The 23,072-nt window shown below is 37.6% G+C and overlaps 1 long non-coding RNA gene across 5 annotated transcripts; it reads left to right on the forward strand.

Annotated features, from left to right (window-relative positions):
• Nucleotides 1-232: 232 nt before the first annotated feature.
• LOC148974395 (uncharacterized) lies at nt 233-17,367 on the forward strand. 5 transcript variants are annotated; one of them, XR_016145954.1, is made up of 6 exons: nt 233-373; nt 9,542-9,767; nt 12,059-12,151; nt 12,243-12,267; nt 12,357-12,420; nt 13,248-17,367. It is a non-coding gene; the product is annotated as an uncharacterized LOC148974395 (long non-coding RNA). The 5 variants fall into 5 exon arrangements; XR_016145953.1 differs by having other exon boundaries at nt 12,059-12,134; XR_016145955.1 differs by lacking the exon at nt 12,059-12,151 and having other exon boundaries at nt 245-373; nt 13,248-14,978; nt 15,021-17,367.
• Nucleotides 17,368-23,072: the final 5,705 nt, after the last annotated feature.

Genomic DNA, 23,072 nt, shown 5'->3' on the forward strand with positions numbered 1-23,072 from the left:
GATGTCCATCGTTCTGGTTGCTTTGCGATTTAAGAGACCTTTCAGTGTTTCAAAGTAAATTTTCAAGTCAGCTTTAAAGTGGTAATGTTAGGTGTCCTTCCAGACCATTTATGTATGTAAAATTTACCAAGAAATAAGATTAAATTTAACATAAAAATGAGACTCTTGTTTATATCTTTTTTACCATAATAAAAAAAAATCTCTTTCTTCAGGGGGACTCACCTCTTCACCACACCGGAAGTGTCCGACCGCACACTCACGTGTCGTATAAGAAATCCAAAATGGCGGCCACGTGCAACTAGCATAGAGGCAACTAGGAGATGTTTCACTGATGATGATTGACTGTGTTGCTACTGTTATATCTTTTTTGCAGGTAAGATTACTTGTGTCTATTATAAGTCAAAGGGGTCCACCAACAGTTATGTTCTGTATTTGAGTATTTAGGATTTATGTTAAGTAACGTAAGTTTTGAGCACGAAATTGTTATCACCCGTGGATAGAGCGTGATCAGAAACAACGCGGCAATGAAACTTCGTATGTGAAACGATAATTGGTATTATGCAATGGAGATGGAAAGACAGTATGCACAGTACTGTTATTTAGAGGTTGTGTGATATTGATGGGTAAAATAATAGTTTAAGTGACGCGAGTTCAGTAACACACGTGGAGTTCGCGGGTGTCCGCCATTTTGCGCAAGTTGCATGCAGAGGGGACATTAGAGTTAAAGGGCAACTCCTAGGGCTGTAACGATACACCAAACCCACGATTCGGTTCGTATCACGATTTTTGACCCACGATTCGATTCGTATCGCGATTCTGTCACGGGGGCGGGTTGGGGTGAAAAATAGATTTCGAGAGGAAAAAATATACAGGTATTTTTATTAAATAACATTTGGAAAAACGTATAGAATCTGAACACCAAAAAACAATAATAACTATGCAAATTATTAAACTAAACTAGGCAGTGTAGGCTGCTTTTGGGTTGTTTTCTGTGCTCTAACTATATATGTTTTATAAGGCTATACCCTTCTTGTTTTGAACTTCATGCATGTGTATTGCATGTTAAACAAGTATATAATGTAATGATAACAAGACTGTTTTATTTTGGTGATGATGTGTAGCCAGATCGCGTGCGATTACCTGCGTCTGTCTTTGAAGTCGTGAAAAGGTTCCCAGATAGCACAAGGCTGTTTGATGTCCTATTTACATCTGGAAGACGTATTTTAAATAGTGTTTGCTCATCTGCAAGACGTCTATAGGACGTTTCCTGCAGATGTCAAATAGACGTTTAGAAGATGTCTCTAAGATGTAATGATTTAGAATGCACGTTAAACTGACATCTTCTAAACGTCTATTTAACATCTGACAGGAAACGTCCTATAGACGTCTAGATGAGCAAACACTCTTTAAAATACGTCTTCCAGATGTAAATAGGACATCAGATACCCTTGTGCTATCTGGGTTGCCGTGTACCATAATTTTAACGTTCACGTCACAGGTACTATTTCCCATAAATGCTGCTCAGCTGAGCCTTGAAAAGTGGAACTCAAAGTTAAAAATAATTAACACCTTCATTACATCTCTTTTAATGAATCAGCTTTTTTGAACGTGTTCGTTGAATGAACGGTTTAATGAATCGCTCAAACTCCGTTGTCATAACAATGTGCGCGCTAAGTGAAAGCCTTTCAATGCGCATAGACGCTGTTTAGTTTCGGTTACAGTGGTTACTGAAAATGTCCTCGTTTTTGTCCACATCGTAAACATATTTATATAGCAACAGATACATATAAATTAAATAAATAAATAAATGGCGGTAATAGGGCATATCGCGCTATTGAGCCACTCAACATTACCGCAAGGGAAATTCCATAACCGCGACAGCCTTCGCAGAAGTGAACGCACCAAGAGAAATGTACTTTTCATACGGATTACATAAGCAGAGAGCAGTCTTTTTTCTTTCGTTTTGAATTGTACTTTTTAAAAGAAGACATTTCAATATATATTTATTTCTCAGGTCTATAAGCTTATAGGGTTAAGATTCATGAGACGAGCTCCAAATACAGGCGCCGGCACCTCAATGTCGTGATCATCTGTAGGCTAGCTATATTATCTTCTTATTTATTAAATCCAGGCAATTGGTTGATGAAACATTTATTAAAATTGAGATACAATTAATAAAAAAAACGAAATTCAATTTAAAGTAAGTCTTTGTGCTTTCTATTTGAATTCTCTGAAAGTTTAAGTGCCGCTTCCAGAGAACTGTCACGACATTGTTTTTTTTTTCTTCGAACACGAAAAATAAAACAAAATAAATATTTTATGTTCTGGGGAGAGCTAACCCTTCATCCGGTGGGCAGCCTAGTATTTCTTTTGGTTTGTACAGTGTAATTTACAGAATTATAAAAAATATAGGCTATATTTTTGCTACCTAAATATTAAAGATGTTTTGTGTCGCGTCCCTGTATGCGTGTGTATTTCCTTCATGTTAAATATAAAATGCAAGTGTAGACTTATATTTTTCTAATGTGTGGACTTAGGGTTGTAACGGTATACCGGTATGACGGTTTATCGCGATATTGACATGTACGATTATCTCTAATCGAATCTCTATCTCCCGCCAAAAAAATAAATAAAATCTGCAGTATGGGAATATTTTGTAACTTATATCCGAAAAACGATCGTGATGTTGTCCTTGAAGATGGATATCCAGTTTGCAAGATATGTGGACGAAGAGTGGCTGCAAAATGAGTAAACACGTCGAACATGTTCTCCCATATTCAGGAACACCATCCCTCCGTGAAGATAAAGGTTATTCATAACTTTTATAACTTAAGGCCATATTATTTCTGTCATGCTGAGGGAATCCCGGTCTGTCAAAAAGACGCACACATGCTTCTTTTTGCGTTACAAAACAGATGCCACGTAAAATGTGCGATTTAAAAAGATAGATGGATAAATAAAGCAAAATATAGCTATGCAGTAGCCTAAATCAAATCGCGATGTGCGTGTCTGTGAATATACAACGCAAAAAGACTGGTGTGCAAGCCCCTTCTATATTCAGCGTGTCTCTGAATGAGCAGCGCCGTTTCGTCTAGTAGATCTAGTACACACTCAAGTACGCATGAACATATCTAGACAGAGAACACTTAATGTGCACTTTATAATTATTTTTTTAAAGAATAATCATCAAATACACTGACTGAAACTCATAGGTGTTCAGTAGGTGTTAACGCGGGGTTAAATGTAACACGGACCGTTTACACAGTTCGTCAGGATCAAGCAGGCTGTCTTTCCGCTATTTTTCTCTTGCTGCCAGAAGACGGTCTCCCGCGAATTTGCGGAAAGTTTTGATTATATTTCGTGAAGATACTGGACAAAGAGTGTTTTGACACCATGAAAGTAATTTTTTTCATCATAGGTTTTTTTCGGTTTCTGAGTTGGGTGTATACGTTTCCAAATCTAACTTTATATTGCCTTAATCACCGTCTTGTCGGCTCAAACATAGCACCGTTTTGAAACTCGTCAGCAATTCCTAGCGACTGTTAGCTAGGTTTAAAATATGTAATACACAGCGGGGTTAATTCTAACAGATGGTACAACTAAGCCTCCAAGTGTACAATGATAATCAAATGAAAACGGAGCCACACAACTTTTCAGGTTTGAGTACACATTTAACTTTGTTAGACGTTCACAAACAATGTTGGGATTTAAAATGTTTAAAATTTAGTGTAATATGAATGATAACTTGTTTATTTATTAAAAATATGGCCTGTTATTAATGCAATAAACCCTTTAAATTTTTATTTTAAGCTAATTTGTATTATCATTACTGTTATTAATAATAATAATAATTGTACATCATGCAGCTGCCACACACAAATCTAATTTAATTGAAATTACAATATTTATAATTTTATTTATTATTATTTATTGCAAAACTATGCAGCCCTTTTCTATGTCTCTATCCATGATATTGATCCATAATAGAAGGATGATTGGATGAGGGATGTATGGATATCTGTCTATACAGATGCACAAACAATATCAAACTATACAAATAAAATAGTACTGAATTATGTGTGTTACACACAAGTGTTACAACTAACCCCTCTCTCTGTTACAATTAACCCCGCATATGGGGTAAGTTGTACCATTTGCACTTCTGTCACTTTCAGTGCAACTGTACAATAATGGTAGGTCCTAGAAAAAAACTTTAAGTGTTCATTTGTAGCAGAGATGTGCATGTTGCTTGTGTAAAAAAAGTATTAATCTAACCTAATTATTTTTTAATTAATTGAGCCAAAAGCAAAAAGCGTTAGGTTGTGCCCCGCTCTCCCCTACAACCTGGAAAAAAAAAGTTTGGTTTAGCCTATGACTAAAACATATTACTGTTGTGTATAGTTTTTTTGTCCATGTTTTAATTTATTAAACTTCTCTTGTGTAGACAAACTAAAGTTGTTACATTTTATCTGATTGCATTCTCAAAAATACATTTTGTATTCAATCACAGAATCCAGACCAGTTATTTCAGACAACCCAGAATTTCTGAGGAAATAAATATACATTTCATAAAGACTCTATTGAAAAAAACTTTGTTACAATAAACCATGTTCAACCAAAAACAATATCTGTTTTTATTCATTTAAGGGCCATTGTAGCTGATGCTGATTATAATAATGATAGTTTAATATCGTATACCGTGAAACCGTGATATTTTCTGAGACGATTATCATACCGTGAAAATCTCATACCGTTGCAACCCTAGTGTGGACGTACTGGATTTTATTAAGGGAGTAGGCTATGGATATAAACAGAAGTGTCAATATATTGGTATTAAATGCATTTTCTGAGAATGTATTATTTTGATGGATTTAAGTTTTGGCTAATTTAACCTCAACTAGGTCTACATATTTTATAATGTTAACTTCAAATAATATAAATAGTCATTTAAAGATAGCATTGGATCTGGACGGGAAAGATAACTGGGAGGTGGAAGGGGTGTGTCGCGATTCTGCCTTCTCACATCTAGGGCTGTCGCGGTTATGGAATTTCCCTTGCGGTAATGTTGAGTAGCTCAATAGCGCAATATGCGGTATTACCGCCATTTATTTATTTATTTAAATAATTATATGTTTTTGTTGCTATATAAATAATGTTTACGATGTGGAAAAAACGAGGACATTTTCAGTAACCAATGTAACCGAAACTAAACAGCGTCTACAGAATGCGCATTGAAAGACTTTCACTCAGCGCGCATATTGTTATTATGACAACGGACTTTGAGTGAGTCATTGAACCGTTCATTCAACGAACACGTTTAAAAAAGCTGATTCAACAAGATGTTATTTATTTTTAACTTTGAGATTCAACTTTTCAAGGCTCAGCTGAGCAGCAATGCGTCGCATAGGCAATGCTGAAGCTGATGCTTCACTTATTAGAGACCCATTGATTCAATGCGTGACTCACTGATTTTATTTCGGCTTCCTTGTGTTGTGGGATGCTGACCAGAGCTGCTGCTGACGCGGATTTATGGGAAAATACCCGTGAAGAGAACGTTAAAATGATGATGCGACAAATTTTTCGCTTCCCTTTGACACGACAAGCTTTTCACGACTTCAAAGACAGACGCAGGTAATCGCACGCGCTCTGCCGATCTCTTTCATTCACTGTCTGTGTGAAGCCTGTAAGCTACACATCACCATGATAAACAGTCTTGTTATCGTTATGAACTTGTTTAACATTCAATACACATGCATTAAGTTCAAAACAAGAAGGGTATAGTCTTATAAAAAAACAAACAAAAAAAAAAAACGTGAATATCGCGGTTGCTGCGGTTACGTGCTATCCTCTGCGGTTGACTTGTCAGAAGCGCGGTACTACATTATTGCGGTTACCGCGACAGCCCTACTCACATCGCGATACAGTATCGTGGACCTGAGTATCGCGATTTCGATTTTATATCGTATATCGTTACAGCCCTAGCAACTCCACCCATTTGCATTAATCTTTCCATTGTTAGAAACCCAGTTATACTATTGAATGGTCGTGCAACATTTTCCCCTGAGACGAGAGAAATCTGCTATTGATCTTTTTCACTTCCTCCTACAAAGACGCAAAATTCGTCATTTTATGTCATAGTAGGAGGAAGTATAAGAGAGGGGGATTTCTGGAAAAACTACAAGCACAAGATCTCACCCTTTCAAACCCACCCATAGGGGGTTGGACCTAATGTGCTAACAGACCTATCACAGATCAGTGCCAGTGTGTCTGATTTCACAGCAGAAATGTTTTGAAAATATGGACGAAGGTACTGAATACGCAGACGGATGCATTATGTAGGATTGGCATTACACATCTTTTTTGGAAGCTAAGCTAGCAGGCTGTTGTCCTGTGGAGAAAGCTGAGTTATAGCTTTAGGTGTTACCTGATGTCCGGGATTCAGCTTTTGCTTTCTGCAGTTACAGCTTTGTGTTTAACAGACAAAGGGAAATGTATAGGTTCAAATTAAGTTTAACAAGGGTTATTTGTTATTTTTGATATGGGGCGAGATATACTGTATGTTCACATGTTTGATTTGTAAGCTGCTCTCTGGATAGTAATGAATAATAATGAAACTGCATTAGGGGTGGAACGGTACAGAAGTCACGCTTGGGTTCATACCTCGGTTCAGACATTCAGACGCTTCGGTACGATTTCGGTACAATGGAGTGAAAAGCAAAACAAAAATGCAGAAGGCATTTTTATTAATCTCTTAAAGGATTAGTTCACTTTTGAAAAAACTTTTGCTGATAATTTACTCACCCCCATGTCATCCAAGATGTCCATGTCTTTCTTTCCTCAGTCGAAAAGAAATTTAGGTTTTTGATGAAAACATTTCAGGATTTTTCTCCATATAATGGACTTCAATGGGAACCGGATGGTTTAAGGTCCAAAAGATAGTGTTAACAGTTTCAGATGCAGCTTCAAATGTCTTTAAACGACACCAGACGATGAATAAGGGTCTTATCATGCGAAACGATCGGTTATTTCAAAGCTTATTCCAAAAATGTAACTTTTCTAAGGACAAATGCTAGCCTTTCTCCATTCTGTGAGGCGCGTTTGCAACGTCACGTAATACGTAATTACGTTCAAAAGGTCACGGGCGACGTAGCCAGAAGTACAGAGTCAGAGTGTTTACAAGTTGAACGCATAGGTTGAACGTGAAAACTAACTCAAACGCCGTTTACAAAAAAGGAATTAAAATTTAAAACAACGATGTCGGACGATTTTGATTCTGTACTTCCGGCTACGTCGCCCGTGACCTTTTGAACGTAATTACGTATTACGTGACGTTGCAAACGAGCCTCACAATATATTACAAGGCTAGCATTTGTCCTTAGAAAAGTTACATTTTTGGAATAAGCTTTGAAATAACCGATCGTTTCGCATGATAAGACCCTTATTCATCGTCTGGTGTCGTTTAAAGACATTTGAAGCTGCAACTGAAACTGTTATTAACACTATCTTTTGGACCTGAACCGTCCGGTTCCCATTGAAGTCCATTATATGGAGAAAAATCCTGGATTGTTTTCATCAAAAACCTAAATTTCTTTTCGACCGAGGAAAGAAAGACATGGACATCTTGGATGACACGGGGGTGAGTAAATTATCAGCAAAAGTTTTTTCAAAAGTGAACTAATCCTTTAAGCCTCGTATTTTTTAAGTTGTTTAAGTTTTATTAATAAAGGCATAAAGCCAGTTTATTTTTAGTGCACTGACAATAGTTTTATATAATTAGTTTATTAATTAAATTAATAAAAAGACAAAATGACCTTGATCTATGTTTGGTAATTGTACTTGAATGAATGTAAAATTAATTTGCTAACTGTATGTTCAAGTGAATGTTAATTTAGGTTAGTGAGCAACAGGGAATGTTATAATGAGCAATTATTAAATGTCATACTGAATGTGAGAACGTGCACAATATAGCAGTTAATGCAGAGACGAGCAGATAACACACCAAATTGAGATGCTCCACTGATGATTGACTGTGTACTGTTAAATCTGTCTTGCAGAATTGCATCCAAAGCCCCTATATAACATGTGTTGCACCAGAAACGACGTCTGCTCCTTTCTAGATGTGTAACATAACAGAAAATTAACTATCCATATCGGCGAATTACAATGTTTGATAAAGATGGGTTTCATTAGTCTTTATGTTCCTGCAATTTTACTGTATCATTTCATTGAGAAATAATATTTTAACATTAGACCACTTTTATTCTTTCAGTATACAGTCTGTAACAATCTGTTTCTAGCAGCAAAATGTCAGTGCATTTTAAAATGTCAGTGCCATTGTTTTGTCTCAAGATGCACATTAGTAATGTTTTTTTTTTTGGAAGGACCACACTTGCGGTCTTTGCACTTGTGTACTTGCACGATGTAGGTATTTCCTGCGTTTAGCCCAAGTGTTCGAGTAGGTGTGATGACTAGAACTTTTGATTACCCAATGGGACACACTTATAGTGACACAAAAATGCAAGTGTTTACAGAGCTTTATTTAAATTTTTAAATCAACAATGTCTGGTTAGTAGTCCCAATGTAACAAAAAGCATAATTAAAAAAATGGTGCTTTTAATTAAGTGATTTAAAAAGCAGCTGCAAATGTACAAAATACACATACCATACTCCTCTTTGCAACATTATAATGACACTTTAACAATGTGTTTTTCTACCAAATTACATGTAAAATGTAGTTCATTTAACTTACAGTGGAATGTTTTCCTCATCATCTTGTGATTTCAGTGCATGTGAATTCCCGCACCTAATGCATGATGGGATACGCTCCAATGCGGTATTCAAGATAGTCTACATTTAGTGTGTGTTCAGGGCATTGCGCGGATAGTAACAATCGGTGTTGAGTGTAGTTCACCCAAAATGAAAATTACTGTATGCAAAAAAATTCAAGTTTATAGAGTTTTAGTGTCGGTGGTACTACATTAAACTACTGTATTATGTTGAGTATAATAAAGCAATGAGGGGATATTTGTCAGTCCTGATAATGCCAAATGTCCTATGTTACCAATAAAATTGCAAGCATATTCATCTAAATATAATTCTGTATTATTTTCAGCTTCAGAATCATGAATTCTTTTTATTCCGGTGTCTGTGGTCCTGTGCATTGGTTTCCCAGCACCAAGTCCAAACCTTTTCATTTCCACTCCCAATGTAATACCAAATTTAGCATTTTAGTCAACAGTAATTTCTTTGTTTACCTTTTACCATGTCTTGCAGTATCGCAATATCATTCGATATTCGGAGTTTACTATTATGATATATATCGAATCCTAACATGAGGGTATCGTTACACCCCTAGCCCAAAAGCTACTTAAATGCCCTAATTGAACAAAGGCCTATTCCTGGCTTAATCCAAGCCCTGTCTGTGAAATCAGACCTTTGAGATTAATTAACTTAAAAGTTACTTAGGTGGGCATAAACATTTAAAATGTGTAAATTAGTATAAAAACAAACTCAGTATGTGTTTTCTTATTGATTTTGTCAGATCTCCTTCTTCAGTGATGCTCCTCCTCCTCCAGTGAAACTCCTCCTTCAGTGAAGCTCCTCCCACTGCAGTTCACCAATAAACGCTGGAATATTCCCCTCAGCTACAAGTGAAGACGAGCATCAAACCATCAGGAAGAGCCAACACAAACACAGAGTTTATTGAAGGACAGTGAGAACATGAGATCCAGAACACTGCAGAATGAAACATACTGAAGAGCAAAGAGGTTGGTGTTCATTCTTGATTCTTTATTAAAGGCACAGTATGTAAGTTTCGCCACTAGAAGTCGCTTATTCTAAACAAAGGCATAGCTTGATGATGCCGTGAATGAGCGTGGAATGGAGGTCTCCAACCGACCACCGCTTCGTCAGGGCGACCGGCCCCCTGCCCACTGACTGGTCCCCGGACACGCCCCCGTCCCACAAACCCACTATTTGTCCAATAACCCACTATATTTTTTAAAGTTTTTCCGCAGTTCATGCAATAAGCTGCAATTGGACGCGATCCCACCGGCAATCTATTGAATGGGGATTTGGGGGAGTATTTTTGATAGACATTTTAATTAAAGTTTCTGTCGTGGGATCTCAAAATCTCAGCTCTGGAAGGGTCTAGAGCCTCCATTTTTGCACTCAGGTCTAAGTCCCATGGCCCTCTATCAGAATCCAGAGTTTCAAGAAGATTGGAGAAACTTATTTTTTGCACCAAAAAAAAAAAAAACGACAGGGGTACCACTGTCGTTTTTTTTGGGGGGGGGGGGGGGGGGGGGGGGTCAAAATTTTGAGTTTCTCTGATCTTCTTTAAACTCTGGATTCTGATAGAGGGCCATGGGACTTAGACCTGAGTGCAAAAATGGAGGCTCTAGCCCCTTCCAGAGCTGAGATTTTGAGATCTCACGTAGCATTTATGCCATTATAAATATCTCAATATCTCAGCTCTGGAAGGGTCTAGAGACTCCATTTTTGTACTCATGTCTAAGTCTCATGGCCCTCTATCAGAATCCAGAGTTTCAAGAAGATCAGAGAAACTCAAAATTTCCACCCGAAAAAAAAACAAAAAAACGACAGTGGTACTGTGGTACCCTGTTGTTGTTTTTTTTCGGGTCGAAATTTTGAGTTTCGATATCTCAGCTCTGGACGGGTCTAGATCCTCCATTTTTGCACTCAGGTCTAAGTCCCATGGCCCTCTATCGGAATCCAGAGTTTCAAGAAGATTGGAGAAACTTATTTTTTGCACCCAAAAAAACTAAAATTTTGAAAAATGTTTAGTTGCTCTGATATAGGCAAGGTCTGCTCTCTCCTACGCACGTTTACCGCTTTACCGTAACCGTTTTATACCTCGACGGTTTATTTTCCAGGAGTTATTTTTCGGCTTAAGCAAAATGTGGGTTTCTATTATACTCCAGCGGCAAAGCACAGCTAAAGCATTTAATATCCATTTATGAAGATATTCATTTCATATTCAGCGAAATTCATGAGGTAGAAAATGTTATTATAGAGCCCATGAAAGCCAAAATGAGCCAATTGAGAAAGAAAGTTTGCATGTGCCTTCTGTGAGCACCGTCTCTCCAACCAAATGCCAAAAGTATTTTTTTCCAAAAGGAAGTCTACTGTTTTCATGACCATTGTCTTTTCACACAAAATGACTTGATTATCAGAAAACCTGATTAGCAAAGCCCAACTCATGCCATAGGTTGCAGTGTAGGGCTGTATTTTCATACCTGTAGGTCATTTTCTTTGTTCTGTTACGGCAAAAATCCTTTCCAACATCATCACTGCGTAAGAGACACTCAGAGTCGAATTAATGAAATAAAAGAAGTACTTTATTCTTGCAAGAAGGTTCAGTCTGACACACAGAAGTAACGCTGTGGTGAGTGACACCCCGTCTGCCCCCTCCACACAGCTTTTATACTCAAACTCAAGGTTTCAAGTTGTACAAGTTAGCGCCTGATAATGACACTGCTGCAGAAAAGGTCAGCACTTGCTGACCGGCCTAGTCAGGATGACATCTGGGGTCAAAGGTCTTCTTTCCACCTGTTTCTATATGTTTCCCCATGCATGTTCCTCACGTAGGACTCGTAAAAAGCACATGCTGTACTCATGCATTTTGCTCAACACAAATCTATTTCTATCAAATCATTCATTGATCAACTTCTAATAATTAACTCTTAATAATTACTATAGAATCAAGCTAACTTAAAATTTTTCCACAACAGTTCTGAAGCACGGATTTAATTTTTTACTCATTCGGTTTGCTTTCACAAGGCAACATTTCAAAGCAGCGTACCATAATGTGTTTATGCAAGCCATGTGTATAAAACGATCGTCTTATTGGTCAGAGTTCAACCAAAGAGTATAGAAGAACAAGAAGCAAAACTCTGATGCTTTTTTGGTAAAAGCCACTAGGTGGCGCTTCAGGAGCGCGGCCGCCATTTTGGGGTGAAAATTCCAACTGGAGTTACTGGACAACAGCATAGATAACAGTTTTTTGAGGTAGTTTTTTCTTCTAATTTTTCCCAAGCGGCAAAATTCTAATCTGAAAAATGAAGCCTACCCGGAAGTGGGAAAAACTGCAATACATCGAAAATCCGCTAGAGGTCGGTCCCAAAAAGGGGTGAATATCCATAGACCTCACATTAAAATGTCCGTTTTCACAGCATCAATTCATATGTTTACAGTTTGACTTTTATTGTATTTTTCGATAGGTTCCGAGTGCCTGACAACTGTGAGGTGAGTGAATTTTTTTCTAACTCGTTAGTTTAGATCGTATTTGGATGTAAAATGTATGAAAAATAAGGGCGGTTAACTTTGATTGACAGCTGATAACGGGCTGCGCCGAGTGGAATTGGACGTCTTGGCCATGATCTGACACGACGCATCTCTGTATCCTTTCTGAAACATTTGTATTTCTGAACATTTGTATTTTGTATTTCTCAAGATTTTCTAATATGGCGCCGCCCATACCCCCCATAAACCTGTTCTTCAGAAAGTCTATGAGTCACGTCACAGACGCTTTGTCCATTTTTTTTACAGTCTATGGTATTTCCATTGTATGCAACTTTACACATTTACTACTTCTATTAGTTACCAACTCCATTAGGCCTGAAATATATTTTGTACGTTTTAATCCCCTGGATCATGCTACAAACATGATGATCATTGATGCGCTGTGTCCGTTATCCTATTACTTTAATTGCCACTTTGAACAGTTTTTTTTACATAGTTTTGTTTTAACGGTCATTAATATAAGATAATACTGCAAAATACTTGTGTTGCAATGGAGCGTTCACTTCTTGTCAATATACGTTCTTTGGTTCAACAGTTTTCATTCCTCAAGATGGACCGAGATAATCGCTCCGCTGGCTTTGTTTATTCGACTGTAGCCTTGATTCCTGCTCTGACTGATAAATTAAATATTAAAAAATATATTACATTTATGAAGCAAGTTAGGCTTCGTCAAGACAGCATTCTTGCAACACGGAATCCTGCACACGTTTCTCTTATGAACTGTCTGAGATTCATTCTTTGATAACACGTTACTTGAAGGGGTATGCATAAGACTAACATGACGTATGTTATGAATATGAAGGAAGGTTTATGCATGTTTGTGACAACTGTCATTAAGTGTCTTTTGCTCAGTTATGAAAGTTTTAATGCAAATATGACATTGTTTGAGATGTCTTTGTTATGACACCTTGACATTTACCAAGCAGGGATGGAAATCAACTCTTTTGTCCACCGGCGGCCACTGTGGATTTCTAAATCGACCAGCCACTCGACGTTTCTACTAGCCACTTTCTTGTTTTTAACCGACAATGTGTAACTGGTAACACTTTACAAAAAGGTTCATTAGTTAATGTATTTACTAACATGCACTAACCATGAGCAATACATTTGTTACTGCATTTGTTCATCTTTGTTAATGTTAGTTCATGAAAACACAGCTGTTCATTGTTTGTTCATGTTAGTTTACGGTGCATTAACTAATGTTAACAAGATTTTAATCAAGTATTAGTAAATGTTGAAAATAACATTAACAAAGATTAACAAATGCTGTATATGTGCTATTCATTATTAGTTCATATTAACTAATGTAGTTAACTAATGTTAACTAACGAACCTTATTGTAAAGTGTTACCGTGTAACTGCATGTGAAAGTTAATGAGTAACTGCATGTGAGAGTTAATGTGTAACTGTATGTGAAAGTTAATGAGTAACTGCATGTGAAAGTTAATGAGTAACTGCATGTGAGAGTTAATGTGTAACTGTATGTGAGAGTTAATGTGTAACTGCATGTGAAAGTTAATGAGTAACTGCATGTGAAAGTTAATGTGTAACTGCATGTGAAAGTTATTTAGTAACTGCTGTGGAAGTTGATGTGTAACTGCAGTGAAAATCTATGTGTAACTACAGGTGAAAGTCGGCGAGTAAAGTGCATGTTACTGTGATGAGTATCTGCAGATGAAGTTTATGAGTAGCTGCAAGTGGAAGTTAATGTGTAACTGCTGGTGAAAGTTATTGAGTAAATGCTTGCGAAAGTCATATGTGTAACTGCGTGTGATAATTAATGTGTAACTGCAGGTGAAAGTACGAGTAACTTGAGGTGAAAGTATGAGTAACTTGCAAGCGAAGTTAACGTGTAACTGCAGTGAAATGGTGAGTAGCTGTACGTGAAGTTAATGAGTAACTTGCAAGCGAAGTTAATGAGTAGCTGCATGCGAAAGGCAACGAGTAACTGCAGTGAAAGTTAATGTGTAACTGCATGCGAAAGCTAATGTGTAACTGCAGTGAAAATCGATATGTAACTGCATCGGAAAATGTCCAGTAGCTGCATGCGAAAGGTAACGAGTAGCTGCATGTGAAAGATATGAGTACTTGCATGTGAAAGACGAGTAGCAAGCATGTGAAAGGTAATGAGTAACTGCAAGCGAAGTTAACCAGTAACTGCATGTGAAAGTCTATGTGTAACTGCAGAGAAAGTTTATGTGGAACTGCATCTGAAAGTTGATGAGTAATTTGTAAGCGAAGTTTATGAGTAGCTGCATGTGAAATGATGAGTAACTGCACTGAAGTTAATGAGTAACTTGCAAGCGAAGTTAATGAGTAACGGGCATGCGAAAGGCGACGAGTAACTGCTTGTGAAAGTTGATGTGTAACTGCATGTGAAAGCTAATGTGTAACTGCAGTGAAAATCGATATGTAACTGCGTGAGAAAGTTGTTGAGTAATTGCAAGCGAAAGTTTACGAGTAGCTTCATGTGAAAGTTTACGAGTACCTGCCTGTGAAAAATGATGAGTACCTGCATGTGAAATGACGAGTAACAGCATGCGAACGATGATGAGTAACTGTATGTGAAAGTTAATGTGTAACTGCATGTGAAAGTTAATGAGTAACTTTATGTGAAAGTTAATGTGTAACTATGTGAAAGTTAATACTGGTAGGTTGGTTAATGTGTAACTGTATGTGAAAGTTAATACTGGTAGGTTGGTTTATGTGTAACTATGTGAAAGTTAATACTGATAGGTAGGTTAATGTGTAACTGCATGTGAAAGTTAATACTTGTAGGTAGGTAGGTTAATGTGTAACTGCATGTGAAAGTTAATACTGGTAGGTTGGTTAATGTGTAACTGTAAGTGAAAGTTAATACTTGTAGGTAGGTAGGTTAATGTGTAACTGCATGTGAAAGTTAATACTTGTAGGTAGGTAGGTTAATGTGTAACTGCATGTGAAAGTTAATACTGGTAGGTTGGTTAATGTGTAACTGTAAGTGAAAGTTAATACTTGTAGGTAGGTAGGTTAATGTGTAACTGCATGTAAAAGTTAATACTTGTAGGTAGGTAGGTTAATGTGTAACTGCATGTGAAAGTTAATACTGATAGGTTGGTTAATGTGTAACTGTAAGTGAAAGTTAATACTTGTAGGTAGGTAGGTTAATGTGTAACTGCATGTGAAAGTTAATACTGGTAGGTTGGTTAATGTGTAACTGTAAGTGAAAGTTAATACTGGTAGGTAGGTTAATGTGTATCTGTATGTGAAAGTTAATACAGTAGGTAGGTAGGTTAATGTGTAACTGTATGTGAAAGTTAATACAGTAGGTAGGTAGGTTAATGTGTAACTGTATGTGAAAGTTAATACTGGTAGGTAGGTAAATGTGTAACTGTATGTGAAAGTTAATATTGGTTGGTAGGTAGGTAGGTTAATGTGTAACTGCATGTGAAAGTTAATACTTGTAGGTAGGTAGGTTAATGTGTAACTGTATGTGAAAGTTAATACTGGTAGGTAGGTAAATGTGTAACTGTATGTGAAAGTTAATATTGGTTGGTAGGTAGGTAGGTTAATGTGTAACTGGATGTGAAAGTTAATACTTGTAGGTAGGTAGGTTAATGTGTAACTGTATGTGAAAGTTAATACTGGTAGGTAGGTAAATGTGTAACTTTATGTGAAAGTTAATACTGGTTGGTAGGTAGGTAGGTTAATGTGTAACTGTATGTGAAAGATAATACTGGTAGGTAGGTTAATGTGTAACTGTATGTGAAAGTTAATACTGGTAGGTAGGTTAATGTGTAACTGGATGTGAAAGTTAATACTTGTAGGTAGGTAGGTAGGTTAATGTGTAACTGGATGTGAAAGTTAATACTTGTAGGTAGGTAGGTTAATGTGTAACTGTATGTGAAAGTTAATACTGGTAGGTAGGTAAATGTGTAACTTTATGTGAAAGTTAATACTGGTTTGTAGGTAGGTAGGTTAATGTGTAACTGTATGTGAAAGTTAATACTGGTAGGTAGGTTAATAAAACTGTATGTGAAAGTTAATACTGGTAGGTAGGTAGGTTAATGTGTAACTGTATGTGAAAGTTAATACTGGTAGGTAGGTTAATAAAACTGTATGTGAAAGTTAATACTGGTAGGTAGGTAGGTTAATGTGTAACTGCATGTGAAAGTTAATACTGGTAGGTAGGTAGGTTAATGTGTAACTGGATGTGAAAGTTAATACTTGTAGGTAGGTAGGTTAATGTGTAACTGGATGTGAAAGTTAATACTTGTAGGTAGGTAGGTTAATGTGTAAATGTATGTGAAAGTTAATACTGGTAGGTAGGTTAATGTGTAACTGCATGTGAAAGTTAATACTTGTAGGTAGGTAGGTTAATGTGTAACTGGATGTGAAAGTTAATACTTGTAGGTAGGTAGGTTAATGTGTAACTGTATGTGAAAGTTAATACTGGTAGGTAGGTAAATGTGTAACTTTATGTGAAAGTTAATACTGGTTGGTAGGTAGGTAGGTTAATGTGTAACTGTATGTGAAAGTTAATACTGGTAGGTAGGTTAATGTGTAACTGTATGTGAAAGTTAATACTTGTAGGTAGGTAGGTTAATGTGTAACTGGATGTGAAAGTTAATACTGGTAGGTAGGTTAATGTGTAACTGTATGTGAAAGTTAATACTTGTAGGTAGGTAGGTTAATGTGTAACTGTATGTGAAAGTTAATACTGGTAGGTAGGTAAATGTGTAACTTAATGTGAAAGTTAATACTGGTTGGTAGGTAGGTAGGTTAATGTGTAACTGCATGTGAAAGTTAATACTGGTAGGTAGGTAGGTTGGTTAATGTGTAACTGTATGTGAAAGTTAATACTTGTAGGTAGGTAGGTTGGTTAATGTGTAACTGTATGTGAAAGTTAATACTGGTAGGTTGGTTAATGTGTAACTGTATGTGAAAGTTAATACTGGTAGGTTGGTTTATGTGTAACTATGTGAAAGTTAATACTGGTTGCTAGGTATGTTTGTTAATGTGTAATGTGGGATCACATTATAAAATAAATGTTTTTCTCCAAAACACGTTGGCCACAATTACTCATACCCTTTTATTAAATACCTTTTTGCAATCTCTTTTTGCCAAGATAACTGCTCTGAGTTTTCTGTTAAAATGCCTGATGTGTTTGCACAACACCTGACCTGAGATCAGAGACCATTCCTCCATACAGACTCTCCAGATCCTTCAGATTCCCAGATCCATGTTTGTAATTCTCTTCAGTTCGGACCACTCATTTTCTATAGGGTTCTGGGACGGTCATGGCAGAAGCTTCATTTTGTGCTCCCTAACAAATTTTTGTGTTGATTTTGATGTTTGTCTTGGATCGTTGTCCAGATGGCAGATCCAACCATGGCCCATAATAAGATTTCTAGCAGAAGGTGTCAGGTTTTGATTTTTTATCTGTTGATGTTTAATAGAATCCACAATGCCATGTATCTGAATAAGAAGTCCAGGACCTCCTGCAGAAAAATAGGTCCCCAAAATTAAAGATCCAATGGTTTATTAAATTGTACACATGGGGTACTTTTTATCCTCATGTCCACCAAACTATCTAGGGTGCTTACTGCCAAAAAGCTCTTTTTTTAGTCTCATCTGACCACAGAACCCTGTGCCGTTTGAAGATCCAGTCGTGTCTGACACCTGAATATGCTGGAGTTTGTTTTTGGAGGAGTGAGGAGGATCTTTCTTGAAACCCTCTCAAACAACATGTGGGGTTGTAGGGGTTGTTTGATAATTTTTTTTATTTAATACTGGTAGGTAGGTAGGTAGGTTAATGTGTAACTGCATGTGAAAGTTAATACTGGTAGGTAGGTAAGGCAAGTTTATTTATATAGCATATTTCATACACAATGGCAATTCAAAGTGCTTTACATAGAAAAAATTAAATAATCAAAAGTAATCAGAATAATTAGAACAGTTTAGAATAAAACATGAAAAATAAAAATAATTATAAAAGTAAAATACAGTAAATAATTAAAACAAGTTAGAATCAAAAATAAAACGTAGTACGCAGTAACAGTCGGACGAACAGTGGCAAAATGCACAGCTAAACAGATGTGTTTTGAGCCTGGATTTAAATGTGACTACTGTAAGAGCTCACCTGATCTCTTCTGGAAGCTGGTTCCAGTGGCGGCTGTTGGCATAATAGCTAAAAGCAGACTCTCCATGCTTAGAGTGAACCCTTGGTGTTTCTAGCTGATGTGAGTGATCTAGGTAGGTAGGTTTGAATAAGCATCAAAAAATGATTTGTGCACTATCAACATTTCCATTAGTTTTTTAAAGTGCCTAGGCTGTTTTTATTTTGCAGCTTTACAGGTTTACATTAACCCAATGTCAAAAGCACTATTTTACTCATGCTGCACATCACTTCATTTCTCAAAGCAGACTGAGCTCATGAAGTAGCGTGTGTATGACACGCCAATTCGTATTTCCATTTTTTGGCGTGCTATCAGTAAGGTTTAATGCCCGACGAGGTGTCCATTTTCAAGTTTTAATGGACGACGGCGAGGCGTGAACCGGCCGACGTGCAGCGGAGGACGAAGTCCATTAAAACATGACAATGGACACCTCGGAGGGCATTAACCCGCTTATACCATGGTCACTTGCCAAATAAAACATTTTTAAAACATTAGTTTATATTTTAATTAGGCTAAATCTAGTTTTTACAAATAATAACTTGCCTGACGGTTTATTTAGCAACCGGAGATATTTATAGTCCGCTCAGCTTGTAGAACCCTTCAAAAATGCTTTTTTTTTTTCATGAAACACAGGTAGGCATAGTTATTTTTTTATTACACATAAAACAATTAATCAAACAAAAATCAGAAAAACACACAAAAAAAACAAACAAACAAACAATTAGTTCTGAGCACCAGCGATTTGCGCTTATATAGGGCAATAAATTAATCAGATCAAAGAGAGGGTCATTTGCCTAGCTACATTCTAGCTTTTTTATTTACAATTAATTTCAACGTTTCCATTTATAGTGCAATTTGAAAAAGTCGGCCAGTCAGAAGGATCCACAAAAGCTGGGTTAACGTTACTGCTGCCCAGGATGGGCACTTGATGCAGACAGTACGTTGCTCCAGCTTCGTCTCTCACGGACAGACGGAGCCGCCCGCAGACTGCTCTCGCATCGATGGCCTGTCACCGTCATTATTTGACGGCTCTCCAGTCCAGCATCGGAGAGTCGACCTACAGCATACCAGTCGTCAAAGTTGCCATATTCTCCATAAATGTTAAAAGAAATAACGAAGTCGCTCATTGTTGTATTAGGCTATAGAATCTAACGTTAGATGTTTGTTTTGATAGAGCGTTTGACTGCCTGTTGCTATGGTTACATACTCACAGCTGTTGTAGGCAGCGCATTTATTTATTCATTTCGAATAGTAAACAGGCAGTTTCACCAGAACTACTTTACTAGGTGTCCTCTATCACCTTTTAATGGACACCCTGCAGCCAATCAGAATCGAGTATTCACCCAGACCATGGTATAAAGACGCATAATCGCCTTTCAGCGTGTTTATAAACGCCGTTGACTTAACGTTATATAAATATATGACTTACCTCAACCCCGTCCCTAAACCTAACTGTTACTGGGGTTAATGGCATTTATGACTGTTCCCTTACCATCCTCCCATGTAAAAAAAAGATATGACTTACCTCAACCCCATCCCTAAACTTAACCGTCACTGGGGTTAATGGCATTTATGACTGGAGATTTGACTGCGTGTACAGACCCGCGGAATGACGCGGACGTTAATGGCGTAGGCGTACACGCAGATACACGCATATAGCTCAAAATGCGTAGAGATGACACGCCACCTGACTCGAAAGTGGCGTGTATGTTTACGCAAAAGTCATGATGTCATGTTGCTCAAAGAATCTGAAAACATTTGGACCCTCCCAAAAGGGATGACAATTATAGTTTGGGGGGTTAGTAAAAATAATAATTAGTAATTGAGTTGGCTACACAGATTTGTGTTCACTTCAGTCGTGAGAAGTGCGTTCATCTGAGTCTCACTGATCTGTCACTGCTCATCAATGTCAGAATATTTGCGATGACCAATCAAAGTAGGCTGCTTTATGTTTTCAAAAGCATGCAAATTGTTGAGTTGCCAGCATGTTTTGTGATGCTTTCTCCGGTGTGTGTAAAGTCTCAGTGTGGCCGTGTACCATGAGTGATCGCTCTTGTATTCGACCTCGAGCGCTCTTGGAAAAATTGGTTGCAATCTGAAATGTCAACAATTGAGCCTGCTAAAAAATTATGTTATGTCTATAGTATTGGAATAAAAGTTTATAAAAAGGGGCCGCGAAGTCGTTCCAAATGGCGGGTTTCGATTCGTGGTGAAGGTTTCAAGCGTGTTCCGTCTCTTCCATGGCAAAGTGAATTTCAATTAAATGTAAACCTTTAATCTTATCAATTAACTCGTTTCATCTGACTCCATAAAATGAAAAGGTTTATCAATGATATTTGTGCATCATCTAATACGTTAAACATTACTTTACTTTACGTAATCAAAATGTTCTATCTGAATGTAAATTAATTTATCTTAATTGTTTTTAGCGATGCTCTTGCTGTTGGTTGTAGTTTTAGCTCTGTCCTAAATGACAATCTTCTCAATCTATGGTTTCACTGAGACAGTTTAAAAACAGTGCAGTGGTTTACAGTATGTGTGTATTTGAGACTTTATTTGCATTTGAGATTTGAGACAGTGCTCAAAATGGGCCGGTCCGCACCGTACCTTTACTTTTATCGCGTTTCGCCACTTCTGACATTTTGTCGGTGATGCCCCGAATTCTGTGACCCTAGGCACTGTATTGAACTAGTCCAACCTGATCCCAATCCTACGGTCACCAATTAGTGTCACAATTTTAAATTAGTGTCAAATTTATGGAAGCTTGTTTTTTCTGTGAAAAAACTATTCTGGCTTTATATCTAAACCTGGAACTGCGATAAAATAAAGACACAGCAAGTTATGAACCCGAAAAATTAAGTTTCCCAAATCTTCTCAAAACTCTGGATTCTGATAGAGGGCCATGAGACTTAGACCTGAGTGCAACAATGGAGGCTCTAGACCCTTCCAGAGCTGAGATATCGAAAATCAAAATTTCGACCAGAAAAAAAAACGACAGTGTTACCCCTTACGTTTTTTTTTTTGGGCGAAAAATTAAGTTTACCAAATCTTAATTTTTCGCCCCAAAAAAAACCCGTAAGGGGTACCACTGTCGTTTTTTTTATTCGGGCAGAATTTTTGAGTTTCGATATCTCAGCTCTGGAAGGGGCTAGAGCCTCCATTTTTGCACTCAGGTCTAAGTCTCATGGCCCTCTATCAGAATTTGGGAAGATTGGAGAAACTTAATTTTTCGCCCAAAAAAAAAACGTAAGGGGTACCACTGTCGTTTTTTTTTTCGGGCCGAATTTTTGAGTTTCGATATCTCAGCTCTGGAAGGGGCTAGAGCCTCCATTTTTGCACTCAGGTCTAAGTCTCATGGCCCTCTATCAGAATCCAGAGTTTTGGGAAGATTGGAGAATCTTAATTTTTCGCCCCAAAAAAAAAACGTAAGGGGTACCACTGTCGTTTTTTTTTTCGGGCCGAATTTTTGAGTTTCGATATCTCAGCTCTGGACGGGGCTAGAGCCTCCATTTTTGCACTCAGGTCTAAGTCTCCTGGCCCTCTATCAGAATTTGGGAAGATTGGAGAAACTTAATTTTTCGCCCAAAAAAAAAAACGTAAGGGGTACCACTGTCGTTTTTTTTTCGGGCCGAATTTTTTAGTTTCGATATCTCAGCTCTGGAAGGGGCTAGAGCCTCCATTTTTGCACTCAGGTCTAAGTCTCATGGCCCTCTATCAGAATCCAGAGTTTTGGGAAGATTGGAGAAACTTAATTTTTCGCCCCCCCAAAAAAAACGTAAGGGGTACCACTGTCGTTTTTTTTTTCGGGCCGAATTTTTGAGTTTCGATATCTCAGCTCTGGAAGGGGCTAGAGCCTCCATTTTTGCACTCAGGTCTAAGTCTCATGGCCCTCTATCAGAATTTGGGAAGATTGGAGAAACTTAATTTTTCGCCCCAAAAAAAAAACGTAAGGGGTACCACTGTCGTTTTTTTTTTCGGGCCGAATTTTTGAGTTTCGATATCTCAGCTCTGGAAGGGGCTAGAGCCTCCATTTTTGCACTCAGGTCTAAGTCTTTCGGCCCTCTATCAGAATCCAGAGTTTTGGGAAGATTGGAGAAACTTTATTTTTCGCCCCCAATAAAAAAAACGTAAGGGGTACCACTGTCGTTTTTTTTTCGGGCCGAATTTTTGAGTTTCGATATCTCAGCTCTGGAAGGGGCTAGAGCCTCCATTTTTGCACTTAGGTCTAAGTCTCATGGCCCTCTATCAGAATCCAGAGTTTTGGGAAGATTGGAGAATCTTAATTTTTCGCCCCAAAAAAAAAACGTAAGGGGTACCACTGTCGTTTTTTTTTTCGGGCCGAATTTTTGAGTTTCGATATCTCAGCTCTGGACGGGGCTAGAGCCTCCATTTTTGCACTCAGGTCTAAGTCTCCTGGCCCTCTATCAGAATTTGGGAAGATTGGAGAAACTTAATTTTTCGCCCCAAAAAAAAAACGTAAGGGGTACCACTGTCGTTTTTTTTTTCGGGCCGAATTTTTGAGTTTCGATATCTCAGCTCTGGAAGGGGCTAGAGCCTCCATTTTTGCACTCAGGTCTAAGTCTTACGGCC

Source organism: Pimephales promelas, chromosome 13, assembly GCF_988280905.1.
Source record: "Pimephales promelas chromosome 13, fPimPro1.hap1.1, whole genome shotgun sequence".
NCBI classification, from domain to species: domain Eukaryota; kingdom Metazoa; phylum Chordata; class Actinopteri; order Cypriniformes; family Leuciscidae; genus Pimephales; species Pimephales promelas.